General features: G+C 39.8%; 1 pseudogene; it reads left to right on the top strand.

Annotated features, from left to right (window-relative positions):
- Nucleotides 1–5,604: 5,604 nt before the first annotated feature.
- Nucleotides 5,605–6,228, top strand: LOC136387898 (mammaglobin-A-like; annotated as a pseudogene).
- The last annotated feature ends 9,297 nt before the right edge of the window (nt 6,229–15,525 follow it).

The raw sequence follows: 15,525 nt of genomic DNA, 5'->3' as shown, positions 1-15,525 counted from the left end.
AGATTCCTCAAAAAATTAGAAATGGAAATGCCTTTTTACTCAGCTATCCCACTTTTAGGAATATACCCCAAGAACATCAAAGCACTGTTTCAAAAGGAGAAATGCACCCCCATGTTTATGGCAGCATTGTTCACAATAACGAAGATCTGGAAACAGCCCAAGTATCTGTCAGTGGATGAGTGGATTAAAAAGCAGTGGTACATATATACAATGGAGTACCATGGGGCCACGAAAAAGAAGGAAATCTTACCTTTTGTGAAAACATGGATGAACCTGGAAACTATTTTGTTAAGTGAAATAAGCCAGGCAGAAAAAGAAATATATCATATGACCTCACTCAATTGAGGAATCCAATGAACAATGTGAACTGAGGGACGGAATTGAGACAGAGAAGGGATCAAAGGGAGCAGAGGAAATGAGGACAGAGGGAAAGGGATGATAGGATGGGATAAAGCTGAAGGGAAGGGGGGAGGGCACTATTGGAAGGGGGACAAGGGAGATGTTAATGGGAATACGGGGTAGGGAGGATGCATTTGGGGCAACATTAGAATCTATGTAAACACAATAAATTAAAATCAATAAAAAAAGATTGGGGAGTCATCTAGTGCTTCTCATTGGAAGTTGTTTTTTTATTCTGAGCAATTTTCTGACATTATTTTTTTAATATAAAATATTTGAAAATATAGGAAAATGTCAGACAGAAACGACAAGGAATGACAGGACTAAAATTCACAAGGACAAAATATGGCAAAAAATGAGTTAAGACGTGGCACAGCATTGAAGGTTACGTAGGGATCTATGTGGCACCAAACATAGGAGATTCTTTATGTATTTCACTGAAAGAATTAATAAATTTTCTTAGGGAATTGATTATCATATTAAATGACAAGAGATAAGACAGGAAAGTGAAGAACACTATGTTATATCACAGGATGGGATTCTATCATAAAAATTAGAGACCTATAGACATTCAACAGAGAACAAAACCCTTGTGAGCTTGCATTCTCCTAGATTAGACTGTGAGCAGGGGAGGACTGAGTGGGTCCTGAAGGACAAAGTCAATGAGGGTGACAGAGAGGAGAAGGTGGGGAACTTTAAGAGTGAGGACAAGCCTGGCAAGGTCCCAAACATGGAGATGAGCTCCATGCACTAACAGGTCACATGTGACCATTTTACTGCCACCATCAGTCAACACAGCGGCCCTTCACTGTTTTCAATGTGAGGTTACTGGGCTGTCTCATCTTTTGCTACAAGGATGGCTCTATGACTCGGTGTCTCAACTGTGACTTTAGTGCCATGGAAATTGAAGATTTTTTTTTTCGTTAGTGGGTGCTCTAAGCACCGCAGGTTATTTACCTTCAAAACCGGCCTTACACATATGATGCCAATGGCCACCATGCACACCAGGGGACAGCAAAATATCTCTGGACTTGACAAATTATTGTAGAACAACTGGTGCAAAGAAAGGAGGAAATCAGCCCCAGTAGAGAATCGCAGTTCTAATATTGGAAATAAGTATTATTATATCTCTCCTATTCCCATTGTAACACCCCTAAGATCACAGATTCAAACTCTAGAGGACAATGGTTAGCAAGAAAACATGGGCACTAGCTAGAGGGAAAATTAGGAACTGAATAGAGATTTGGTGTCAAAATCTGATGAACTATATAAACCGTCAATATGTGTGTCAGTTAAATATTTAACCACACATTGTGTAGAAATATGACATTGTGTAAGCTCAAGGTTTTGATGAATGAGCCAAAATGAATTAATTTGAGGTGACACTTGATTCTGACTCAGCTTCCAAATCTGGTTCTCAGTCCCAAGTCATTAGATAGATCCGGGTGAGATTAAATCAAGCTAATGTTTATCTTCAGGGAACAGAGGACTGAGGTGTCTCTGTCCCTGGATGTCAAGGTTCCAGCTCTCACCAGGTTCATAAAGAAAGTGGTAGTGGCATCATATTGGCATTCTGATGTCTGGGTTTACTATTGGGGGTGAACCTTAACTCTCTGGAGTTTGCATTTTAAATGAGGTCCTCCTTCTAAATAGAGCTGCTAATAAAACATGTTATATAATCAGGGAATTCTTTATAGAATCTTAAACTTTTCCAAAAAAGCAGTTATATAACAGGTAATTAGACACCCACTGTTTCACTATTGTCACACACAGACCAGAAGAGCTCAGGTCATGCTCTCTAGGACCTGAAGAGGGAGGAAAAGCCATGATCAGGTCCTGGTCACCAGAAGAATGATACACACAAGGGCCATGCGGTCTTGAGAAGTTGACCCCAGAGATTCAAGGACACGATCTGACATGAGCATTGGCTGTCTTTGGTGTGGCATTGGGAATAGATTAAGAGTTTCCACCTAAAGGCACCCAGGCAGGGACAGTGGAAAAAAAGATTTTACCTGGAGCAAAGGCCTTGAGTAGAACAACGTGGGGTGTGCACAGAAATCTACCTGGAGGCCATATAGGGCAGTTGTGCAGGTCAAGGGCACAGGCATTTATCTGAGTTATGAAGTGGAGGTCAACAGGGTCAAACTAAGGAGATCAGTAGAATTGAGAGCTCTGATCCTAGACACTGGCCTTCTTATTTGGCTCTGCCTCCCACTAGCTGTGTACCTTGGTCAGGTTACTGAGATGCACGTTCATCGATAGGAAGAATCAAGAGTTAAAATGGCCTTATTACCCAAAGCATTATACAAACTTAATGAAATCCCTATCAAAATTCTAATGTCACTTTTTAAAGAAAAAGAACAAAAAACAACCAGGTTTGTATAGAGTCAGAAAACAACAAGAATAGGCAAACCAATCCTGAGAAAAAGGAATGAAGGCAGAGGTATGATACTGTCTATTTCAAATTATTTAAAGAGCCATGATCATCAAAACAGCATGGTATTGGAAGAAAAACAGACAAGCAGACCAAGGAAACGGGATCCAGAGCCCAGAAATAAAACCACACACATATATATATGGTAAAAATCTTTTACCAAAGAGTCAAAAGCACACAACGGAGAAAAAAAAGCCTCTTCAATAAATGGTGCTGGGAAAATTGGAAAGCCACCTGTAAAGAATAAAACTTGACTCGATTTTCCCCTTGCTCAAAAATTAATCAAAATGTAACAAAGACATAACTTTAAGATCTGAAACAATAAATTACATAGAAGAAAACATAGGTACTAAACTTATGAGCCTTGGCTATAGAGAACAAATTATGAATTTGACTCCAAAGGCAAGGAAAATGAAGGCAATAATTACTGACTGTGACTATATCAAACTAAAAAGCTTCTACACAGCAAAAGAATCTGACAACAAAACAAAAAGGCAGCCAATCAAATGGAAGATAATATTTACAAATAACAGCTCTGATAAAAAGTTAATATCCAAAATATATAAGGGACTCACATTTGTCAGCAACATATAAGCAAATAAGCCAATTAATAATGGGGAGAAGTGCTGAACAGACACTTCTCCCAAGAAGACATTCAAATAGCCAGCTGATATATGAAAAACTGCTCATCTTCACTAGCTATTAGTGAAATACAAATCAGAACTACAATAAGAAACCACTTCACACCTGTTAGATTGGCTATTATCGACAAGTCAGATAATAACAAGTGTTAGAGAGGCTGTGGAGAAAAAGAGACCCTCAATCGCTATGCTGGAAATGCAAATTTGTACAACCATTATAGAAGAAAGTATGATATTTCCAGAAAGTATTTTAAGACTAGAACTACCATATGACCGAGCAATCACTTTACAGCATATCTACAAAAAAACCTCGAAAGCATAGGTACAAAAAGACATGTGCACCCCCATGTTCATCGCAGCATTATTCACAGTTGCCAAGACATAGAAGCAACCAAAGTGTCTCTCAATAGAGGATTGAATAAAAAGGTGGTACATATATACAATGAAATACTACTCAGCCATAGAAAATGATGACATAGTGACATTTACAACAACATGAATGGACCTATAGAACATTATACTGAGTGAAATAAATAAATCAGAAAAAGCTAAGAGCTATATGATTTCACCCATAGGTGGAGTATGAAACTGAATCTTATGGACATAGATAAAAGTGAAGTGGCTAATAGGCTGAGGGAGTTGTGGAGGAGGAGACTAAAGAGACAAATTCATGATGACAAAATGATTTGACTTTGAATAATGGGTATACAACATAATCAACAGTTAAAATGCTGTAGAAATATTTACATAAAACCTAGGTAGTCTTATTGATTAGTGTCACCCCATTAAATTTTTTTGAAAAAACTCAATGATTAGCTAAACTTACGAACTCATTATTATAGGCTTTCTTTCAATACATACATCACTAAGAATAAAAGTAGCTCTCACTGAATGTTACTATTTTGTTCAGTATGGCAGTCCTCAAATGACCAACATATCAGCGTGAGTGTATCTCAAGACTTGTGAGAGCCCGAGGACAGGCCAGCTAGAACTCTCACCCTCGTGTGTCCCTCAGTGAGGACACAGGAGGTCAGGGAGGATCCTGAGTAATTCTCCTCCACAGCAGGTTGGCCTTAGAAAGGGCACTGAGACCAAAGGCCAATTCCCTCTGCTGGTAACGAGCTGAAGATTCAGATGTGAGTCAAAGCCCATATTAGGGAGAAGAAACCTGAGACCAGTAATACAGGCATTCAAACCTCTTGATTCCTCAATTTCTGCTTAGGAAAGTTAACAATTAAATGAGTCTTTTGTGAGCAGAGGTGTAGTTCTCTGATACCTGAGAAAAGTCACCGTGGGCTCCGGAGAAAGCACGGCGGTAAAGAAGCACACACTTGTTGCACTTGACGTGGGAGCGTTTTGCTGAGGAAGAACCTGTGAAGAGTCCCATGTCCCAGCAGACAGCAGGGCAGGCAGGGCCATACTTTGGGCTTCAGGCAGGTCCTCACTGAGTCCCGTTCAACGAGACAGTCTTCCCTTCTGTTACGGTGTTCTTGCACTCGCCTTAGGATTGAAGACTGCCAACGGTGTCACCTGGGAGAGGGCACACACCTGAGTTCATAGCCTTTTTTGCATCAATCAATATTGTTCTTGGCATCTTATGATCCAGCACCCGGCCCAGGTGTGTGGTGGATCAGGGGAACAGACACAGATTTTGAGCTTTTTGTACGTTGATGAAGAAGAAGAAGAGAAAAAGAGGAGAAGCAGGGGTTGGGGAGGAGGGAGGAGAAGAAAAAGGTGGAGGGAGGGAGAGTTAATTGTGCTGGAGGAGGTGGAGGGATGACAAAGATAACAGTAATAACACAGCAGGACAACACACAGGTCACTGTGTTGTCATTTCTTTATTGTCTAACAAGCACTTCTACATCCATTTCATCTACAGACATGGCCATTGCTACAATTCCAAAAATTTTCCGTTTTCTTATTTTCCTTTGTTTTTACACACAGAGCACAGGCTGGTGGGTTCTTTCCTGGCCCAGTGCCAGGTGTGTCCAGTGACTGGTTCCTTCATCCATGGGAGTAGTCAAGGTGGCCTCCTAGAAAATAAAAGGAGGAGTTCTGGGCACTACCTCCAAAGTGAGATACTTCTTTATTGCCACACCGCAGCGACCAGCCAGAGCCATTGCTGGGACGATGAAGCTGCTCACAGTCCTCGTGCTCACTGTCTTCCCCTTTTACTGCTACACAGGTAAGTCTGCACGTGGTGGGAGTGGGGGGAGCTTTTTGTCAGGGCCACTGTGGCAGACAACTGCTCCCCACAGCCCAGGACAGGGCACTTCACTTCTCTAGTTTGTAGGTGTGTGTGTGTGTGTATGTGTGTGTGTGTGAGTGTGTGTGTGTGTGTGTGTGTGTGTGTAACAAGGAAGCAGTGTGTGAGGGCTTAAAGAATACCCAGATCCTGAGTTACTGTCCGAGGACTCAGACCATTCCCCGTCATCTTTCTGAATGGACGTGCAGCTGGGATGTGGGAGAAGGACAAGCATCACGGCTGCCCAACAAGGAGTTCATGCCTCTGGGACTGAGCAGCTTTTGCATGCTTTCATCCCAGGTTCCGGATGCACACTTGTGATCCAGGTGAACAATCAGGCAATTGACCCTCAAGTGAGCAAATAACAATACATAGAATATTTCAGAGATTTAATTACGGATACAGAAGCAGAAGAGGCCATAAGACAAGCGAAGCAGTGCTTTCTCCAGCAGAGTGAAGAAACTCTGACAAATGCCCAAGTGATGGTGGCAAGTTTGGTTTCTTCTTAACTGCTTTTAAACCACTAGACAATAACAGGCAGGCTGAAAGATGGTCATTAATTTTTTCAAAGAATGTGCTGGTCATGCTTTACTTTATTCCAGTAAATTTAATTGTTGGTGAGTGTAAATACTTCGATACCACATATGCCAACCTATCTTGTGTTGGTTTGCCTGTGTACTTTTTGGAATCTCTAGTGAGTGATTACTGGAAAGGGTGAGAAGAAAAAGGGTGTTTGGGCAAAGGATTACCTACTCCCTCAACTGAACAGACCACCGAGTCTCAAAAGGACCCTCACTCATAAGAGTGATGAGCAAAAGAATTCCTCTTGTTCATCAAAACAAATAGAACATGTTAAAGAATTTTCAAAAGATTCTAGAAAAGTAAAATTGAGAATGATTTTTTACATCTTATTAACACAATCTTCAATGCACTGTAAGGAACGGAAGATTCCTAGTGTAAGGGATTGAATTTCTTGAGCATTAATTACAGTTCTGTGAGTGAGAAGCAGAAACTATGGCTGTGAGTCAGCTACGGGTGATGTCATTGAGGAAAACCAAATCAGTAGTCAAACAATGAGATATTTCTGCTGCTTATAACAGAGATTTTTAGTTATTTCCAGCAGTCATACCCAACCATAAGGTTTCATTCACAATGTCCCTGGATAACTATTTATTTGGATAACCAATATTGCCACAGCACAAAAATAAGTGTCCATCACTAAGGGGTTTCTGACAACATAGATGAAACTTGAAGAACTATGATAAAAAGAAATCCAGGACATACTAGATCAACTCGACTTAATAAATATCTTCAGAACCTTTCACCCTAAAACAGCAGAATACACATTCTTTTCAAGTGCTCATGGTACATTCTCTAGAATAGACCACATGTTAGAGCGCAAAAGCGGTCTCAACAAATTTAAGAAGATTGAAATCATATCGAACACTTTCTCCGATCACAGTGACATGAAACTAGAAATTAACCACAACAGAAAAACTGAAAAAATACTCAAAAAATTGGAAACTAAATTGCATGTTAGTAAATAAGTAATAGGTAAACAATGAGATCAAAGAAGAAATTAAAAAATTTTTAGAAATGAATGATAATAAGCATACATCAACTCAAAATTTATGGGACACAGCAAAAGCAGTCCTGAGACGGAAGTTCATAGCATTACCGGCATACCTCAAGAAGCTAGAAAATGCTCAAATAATCAACTTGACCCTACATCTAAAAGAACTAGAAAAAGAACAGCAAGTAAAGCCTGGAGCTAGTAGAAGGAAGGAAATAATAAAGATCAGAGCAGAAACTAATGACATAGAGGCTAAAGAAACATTACAGAGGATCAATAAAACCAGAAGCTGGTTCTTTGAAAAGGTAAACAAGACCGATGAACCTTTAACCAGACTCACCAAGAAAAAAAGAGAGAGGACTCAAATAAATAAAATTAGAAACGAGAGTAGAGAAGTAACAACTGACACAGGAATACAAAATATTGTAAGAAGATACTATGACGACCTGTACGTCAAAAAACTAGACAACCTATATAAAATGGACAAATTCTTTGAAACATATAATCTTCCAAAAATTAATCTGGAAGAATCAGAAAACCTAAACAGACCAATTACAACAAATGAGATTAAAACAGATAAAAAAAATTCCCCAAAAAGAAAAGTCCTGGGCTGATGGATTTACAAGTGAATTCTACCAAATATTCAAAGAAGAACTAACTGCTATCCTTCTCAAGCTATTTCAAAAAATTCAAGATGAAGGAAGACTTCCAAGCTCTTTTATTGAGGCAAGCATAATTCTGATTCCAAAACCAGGCAAAGACAACACAAAGAAAGAAAATCATAGGCAAATATCCTTGATGAATTTAGATGCTAAAATTCTGAACAAAACATTAGCAAACCAGATCCAGCAATATATATAAAAAAATCATACACCATGATCAAGTGGGATTTATTCTTGGGAGGCAATGCTTGTACAATATTTGCAAATCAATCAATGTGATTCATCACATAAACAAAAGGAAGGAGAAAAACCACATGATAATTTCAATAGATGTAGAAAATGCATTTGATAAAATTCAGCACCCATTTATGATCAAAACACTCAGCAAAGTGGGAATACAGGGAACATACCTCAACATGATAAAGGCCATCTATGACAAACCCACAGCAAACATCATACTCAATGGGCAAAATTTAAAAGCAATCACATTAAGATCAGGAACAAAGCAGAAACGCCCCCTTTTACCACTCTTATTCAACATAGTTCTGGAAGTTCTAGCCACAGCAATCAGACAAGAAAAAGAAATAAATGGCTTCCCAATTGGAAAAGAAGAAGTAAAACTATCATTATTTGCAGATGATGTGATATTGTATATAGAAAACCCTAAGGTTGCAGTAAAAAAACTACTGGACCCGATAAATGAATTCAGCAAGGTGGCAGGATATAAAATTAATACTCAGAAATCAGAGGCATTTTTATACACTAACAATGAACTGTCCGAAAGAGAAATTAAGGAATCAATCCCTTTTACCATTGCAACCAAAAAAATAAAGTATCTAGATATAAATTTAACAAGGGAGATTAAAGACTTATACTCGGAAAATTAAAAAACATTGATAAAAGAAATCAGGGAAGATACAAACAAGTGGAGGCATATACCGTGCTCATGGTTAGTAAGAATAAACATCATTAAAATGTCTACATTACCCAAAGCAATTTATAAATGCAATGCAATACCAATTAAAATACCAAAGACTTCCTTCAAAGATATAGAACACATATTCCAAAAATTTATATGGAACCAAAAGAAAACACGAATAGCTTCAGCAATCTTGAAAAGGAAGAATAAAGCGGGAGGTATCACACTTTCGGATATCAAGTTATATTATGAGGCCAATGTACTCAAAACAGCCTGTTACTGACATAAGAACAGGCATATACATCAATGGAACAGAACTGAGAACCCAGAAATAAACCCACACTTTTATGGACAACTGATATTTGACAAAGGAGGTAAGAGCATACATTGTAGTAAAGACAGCCTCTTCAAGAAATGGTGTTGGGAAAATTGGACAGCTACCTGGAAAAAATGAAACTAGACCACCAACTTACACCATCCACAAAAATAAACTCAAAATGGATAAAAGACTTAAATATAAGCCATAAAACCATAAGCATCTTAGAAGAAAACATAAGCAGTATAATCTCTGACATCTGTCGCAGCAATATATTTGCCGATTTGTCTCCACAGGCAAGTGAAACAAAAGACAGGATAAACAAATGGGACTTTATCAAACTAAAAAGCTTCTGCACAGCTAAAAAGACAATAAGAACAGAATAAAAAGACAAACTACACAATGGGAGAATATATTTGACAATGCATCTGATAAGGGGTTAATAACCAAAATTTATAAAGAACTTGAAAAACTTAATATCAGGAAGACAAACAATCTAATCCAAAAATGGGCAAAAGAAATGCATATACACTTCTCCAAAGAGGACATACAGATGGCCAACAGGCATATGAAAAAATGCTCAACATCACTCATTATTAGCAAAATGCAAATTAAAACCACAATGAGTTATAACCTCACTCCAGTCAGAATGGCGCTCATCAATAAAACAACAAAGAATAAGTGCTGGCGAGGATGTGGAGAAAAGGGAACCCTCCTGCACTGCTGGTGGGAATGCAGACTGGTGCAGCCACTGTGGAAAACAGCATGGAGATTCCTCAAGAAATGAAAAATCAAACTGTCTCTTGACCCAGCTATACCACTGTTAGGAATATACCCCAAGAACACCATAGCACTGTTTGAAAAGAAGAAATGCACCCCCATGTTTATGGCAGCATTGTTCACAATAGCAAAGATCTGGAAACAGCCCAAGTGTCTGTCAGTGGACGAGTGGATTAAAAAGCTTTGGTATATATATATACTATGGAATACTACTCAGCCATAAGAAATGATGACATCAGATCTTTTACAACAACATGGATGGAACTTTATAACATTATACTGAGTGAAATAAGTAAATCATAAAAAACTAAGAACTGTATGAATCCATACATAAGTGGGACATAAAAATGAGATTCAGAGACATGGACAAGAGTGTGGGGGTTTCAGGGTTGAGGGAGGAGAGGGAGGGGTTTAGGGGAGGGGAGGGGGACAAAGACAATCAGTTAGAAGGTGACAGAAGACAATTTGACTTTGGGCAAAGGAATGCAGCATAATCAAATGTCAAAATAGCCTAGAGATGTTTTCTCTGAATATATGTACCCTGATTTATCAATGTCACCCCTTTAAAATTAATAAAAAAAAGAATTTGTCTCACAGCTAATTCAGGCATTTGGAAGAATAGTATAAAGATGCTAATTCTGCTTCGCAGGCCACATCCTGCAAAAGGGGCCCTAAGAAAATTGATGATTTGGCTCCTCTGCTTTTGCCAATTTGATTTTAAAAAATAGGCTAGGAATGCCCTGAAATGGAACTAACAATACATGGGCATAAATTTAAAGGACTTTTAGATACTGGAGCTGATGTATCTGTTATTGCTAAGCTACATTGGCCTCCTTCCTGGCCCACTCATGCAGCAGCCACAGAATTACAAGGTATAGGGCAGAGTAAATCCCCTCAACAAAGTTCTAGTTTTCTACATTGGGAAGATTAAGGCCATTCTGAATTTTTAAAGCTGTATGTGTTCCCTGGATGGCCAGTTAATTTATGGGGTAGAGATGTTTTGAAAAATATGGGATCATTGCTTGTCAGTCCTTATGGTTTAATCAGTACTCAGATGCTTTAGTGGGGATTTTTGCCTACTAAGGGACTATGGAAAGAACAGTGAGGAATTCTCACCCCCATTAAAGTGGCACCCAATACCAGAAGGTGTGGATTAGGGTATCAAAATTTAGTATAGGGGCCTTGGTAGCTCCTGCTACCCCAATAATGCATTGTGCAGACCCAATTACTTGGAAATCAGATAATCCTGTATGTGTAGACCAAGGGCTCCTTTCTCAGGAGAAACTTAGCGCAGCTGCTCAATTGGTACAAGAGCAGCTACAGCTTCGGCACATTGAACCATCTAATAGCCCATGGAATACACTTTCATATTTTGATCTTGTTGCCTCTTGGATTATCAAGGGGCATAGGCGACCCTTACAGTTTATAGGTTTTGAGCTTCAAAATTATTGTTGTTCCTTTTTTTCAAATGATCAACAACAATGGCTCTGGGAAACTTCCACTAAATGGCAAATTGCTTTTACAGATCAATGGACAACTTTATACTGAAACAGTCAACTTAAAATCAGCTCAAAAACTAGAATTATATGCCATTATCATGGCTTTTCAGCATTTGCCATATTCCTCCTTTTATCTATATACAGAAAGCAAATATTTACTTATGGTTGTTTCCACTATAAAGACTGCTGTCTTAGGGACAACTGCTGATGAATGATTTCAGCAATTCCTCCTTCTTCGTAGACTTGTATGTCAACATAGAGCTCAATTTTTTATAGGACATAATCGAGCTCACTCCATGCTCCCTGGAGCTATAGCAAAAGGGATGTCCTTATTGATCAAGCTACCCCAAATAAAATTATTTGGAGCAACGATGATAGATTGAGCAATTCAGTCACATACAATATATTCAAAACCAGAACGCTGCAGCCCTGTGTAAACAGTTTCAACTTTCTCGGGAAAGAGCATGGCAGATTGGAAAATCCTGTCCAAGTGGTTCTATACTACAATCTGCCCCTTCATTTGGAGTTAACCCTCAAGGACCCCTACTAGGACAACTTTGCCAAATGGATGTTACTCATATACCTTCATTCAACAAACAGTCCTATGTCCACATTACAGTGGATACATATTCTGGATTTATACTAAACTCTATGAGAACAGGAAAGGCTGCTAAGCATGTTATAGCTCATTGTCTGTATGCATTTTTCTATTATTGGGTTTCCCAAACTGATTAAACTGACAATGCTTCTGCTTATGTAGCAAAATCATTTACTGTATTTTGTCAAACTTTTCGAATTATGGGTATTTCTTACAATTGTTAAAGTCAAGGTATCATTAAAGTGTACCCAGCAAATATTTTAAGGTCAATTTAAAAAAATTTTAAAGGGAGGAGTCATATCCTGGAACTCCTAGGGGTCTACCATACCATGCTTTTTACTTAAAAATTTTAAATTTCTTTTGAATGCTGATGAGCAGGAGAAACCAAATCTTTTTCTCCTGCAAACTTCTACCTTCTTTTATTTGATCCAGCTAATAACACTGTTTTGTCTTTTCCAAAATTGCTTCAGATATATGGAAACCGTTTATATAGGTGGATGGGGATCCTCAAACCCCTCAGCGAGATCTTCTGAGCATGGCTTTTAAGGTACCAAGAGGCAGAAAAAGCCCAAAAGAGATCAGGTGAACTACCAGTTTTTAGGATATGCCCTCAAAGGCTCTAATGCCCCAAAGGGGTCTCATAAGATTCCATCTGGGTCCTGCTTCAATAGTGAATAGGAAGGTCATTGAGCTAAAGCCTGCCAGACTTACATGCCTCTGCTGTGAGGAAAAAGGGACACTGGAAGGTAGGCTTCCCCCTCGCTCTTCTAAGGGTGGGTTCAGCCTCTTCCAGCCCTGCTCCAGCCACCTATGACTTAACCTTGCCCAGAATGCTGGGGTTTGCCACTGAAGGCTGAAGGTGCCCAGGGCCATTGGCCCCATCTATGACACTGTGGATGAACCTAGGGTATTTCTTCCAAGAAGCAGGTAAACTGATCTCACTTGCACAAGTGTCACTTAATTATGTCTGGCCTAAATAGTCAGGTTTTTTATTCTTCCCTCGAAGATCTCTGTTGTGGGTATTGATAGTCCTATTTTCTGCTGCTTTGTTTAATATACACTGTTTCCTTTATTCCTCCTACCTCAATGCCCCACTTATATTTTAGGCTGGGACCTACTCCTAATTTAGAGCTCTCTTTCCCCCTTTTGCCAACTTCTATTATAAATTTAGCTTTGCCACTCAGCTTAATGTATCCCAAGGTTCTCTTTACCACACCACAGTAGCAGAGCTCCAGAAAAAAGCACCCTGGTCTCATTTCTCCAGGCAGAGGAGAACAGAGGATCCATCTCCACACATGCTGCAGATGGTTTTTCCAGTCTACCTGAATCATTACCAGCTAGAAGCAGTGGGCATTGGGACTTGGACGTGAGCTGCAAAGTATAGAATTGTGAAAACAATTTCAGTGCCATGCGGACTTTTCTTGGATGTGGACTTTTCCCTGACTCCTGCTCCTTGGGACAGCTCCTAATGGACTGAACTGGGGTTGGATTGCATATGCAGGGATTTGGCATGGTGTTGGTGCCAACTTGGACTTGGTGAACATGTTAAAAACGGTACTCTTTTATGGATTCTTGCTGTATTGGCCAAGAGCTTGATTAAAGACCTTAATCCTTGTAAAAAAATAGAAGGCTGGATAAAGAAGATGTGGCACATATACACTATGGTATACTACTCAGCCATAAGAAATGATGACATTGGATTATTTACAACAAAATGGTGGGATCTTGATAACATTATACTGAGTGAAATAAGTAAATCAGAAAAACAAAGAACTGCATGATTCCATACATTGGTGGGACATAAAAACAAGGCCAAGATACATGGACATGGTGTGGCGGTAATGGGGGGGATGGAAGGATGGAGAGGGGGCAGAGGAGGGGGAAGGGCACAAAGAAAACTAGATAGAAGGTGACAAAGAACAATCTGACTTTGGGTGATGGGTATGCAACATAATTGAATGTCCAGATAACCTGGACATGTTTTCTTTGAATATATGTACCCTGATTTATTGATGTCACCCCATTAAAAATAATAAAAATTAAAAAAAAAGAAACCCAGTCACAAAGGACAGGTATTGCATTTCGTAGACTAAAGAATCTCTAGGAAACGAGGATTAAAATGGTTTGCAGTGGAGGGTGTGAGGAAAGGGGAGACGTTAAGGGTCTAGAGTTGCATGTTAGCAGATGACAAGGTCCTAGAGATTGGTTGCTCTGGAGAGTGAATGTTCTTCTTTTTTTTTTTCTTTCATTTTTCCAAAGCTGGAAACGGGGAGGCATTAAGACAGACTCCCGCATGCGCCCGAACGGGATCCACCCGGCATGCCCACCAGGGGGCGATGCTCTGCACATCTGGGGCGTCGCTCTGTTGCATCCAGAGCCACTCTAGCACCTGAGGCAGAGGCCACAGAGCCATCCTCAGTGCCCAGGCCATCTTTGCTTCAATGGAGCCTTGGCTGCGGGAGGGGAAGAGAGAGACAGAGAGGAAGGAGAGGGGGAGGGGTAGAGAAGCAGATGGACGCCTCTCCTGTGTGCCCTGGCCGGGTATTGAACCCGGGACTCCTGCATGCCAGGCCGACGCTCTACCACTGAGCAAACCAGCCAGGGCCGAATATTCTTAACATGTCTAAAGTGAACACTCAAATACAGACAATGATAATATTTCTGTCATACATAGTTACCATTATTAAAATTTTTAAAAAGTAACAACCTCTCAAGTAAAGATGAGGGAACTTTAATAAAACCTCTAGACCAGACAAGTCCATAAGAGTGAGCATGTCCAAAGTTTTGTAGTCTCAAAAGGATAGGGTGCCGTCATCCGTCCGTTAGCCCAAGTTCTAACATGCAGGCCATGCAGAAACTCAAATTGTACATTGCCTGAATTTGGGCTGAGGAACTGAAAACTGACAACACAGAGTATTTATTGAGTTCTTGAAGAAAAAGAAACATGCAGGGAAAGTCAGCAAAGGGATCCCTGCTCGAGAAAGTTCTATAAGCACAGGCCCCTCTGGCATCAGCAGAGGTCTCCTGAGCGGGAGGACACAGCAGAGAATTCCAACGGTACTTCCAGCACCAGCTCTCTGCCGCTGGTGTGGACCAATCCAGGGAAACAATAGAGAACATGTTTGTTTTGCAGGATTGTCCTTTGTAAGAACAGTGAAATATAAGTGATGACTCTGTGTTTGTTTTCCAGGATGCAATATACAATAGTGTTTGGTGTAAGCCATATTAACTTTGCCCCAGACCTTTGGCTCAGACGACAGGGAATGATCAGAAACCAACTGACTATGAGTAGAAACCATGACTTAGCACCCTTTTCTGTCCTTTGATCTACAGACTGCAAGACAGTTGTTGAAACCTCACATACATTTTCCCTTTAATAAAGCATCTGCAAACCTAACATTCTTCCTTGATAACTAACACGGGGGTTTTAGAGAGACGCAATGACACACGTGTTGCTTT

Source organism: Saccopteryx leptura, chromosome 1 (assembly GCF_036850995.1).
Source record: "Saccopteryx leptura isolate mSacLep1 chromosome 1, mSacLep1_pri_phased_curated, whole genome shotgun sequence".
Lineage (NCBI taxonomy): Eukaryota > Metazoa > Chordata > Mammalia > Chiroptera > Emballonuridae > Saccopteryx > Saccopteryx leptura.
The sequence above is the reverse complement of the archived record's forward strand: the minus strand, read 5'-3'. Positions and strand labels throughout refer to the sequence as shown.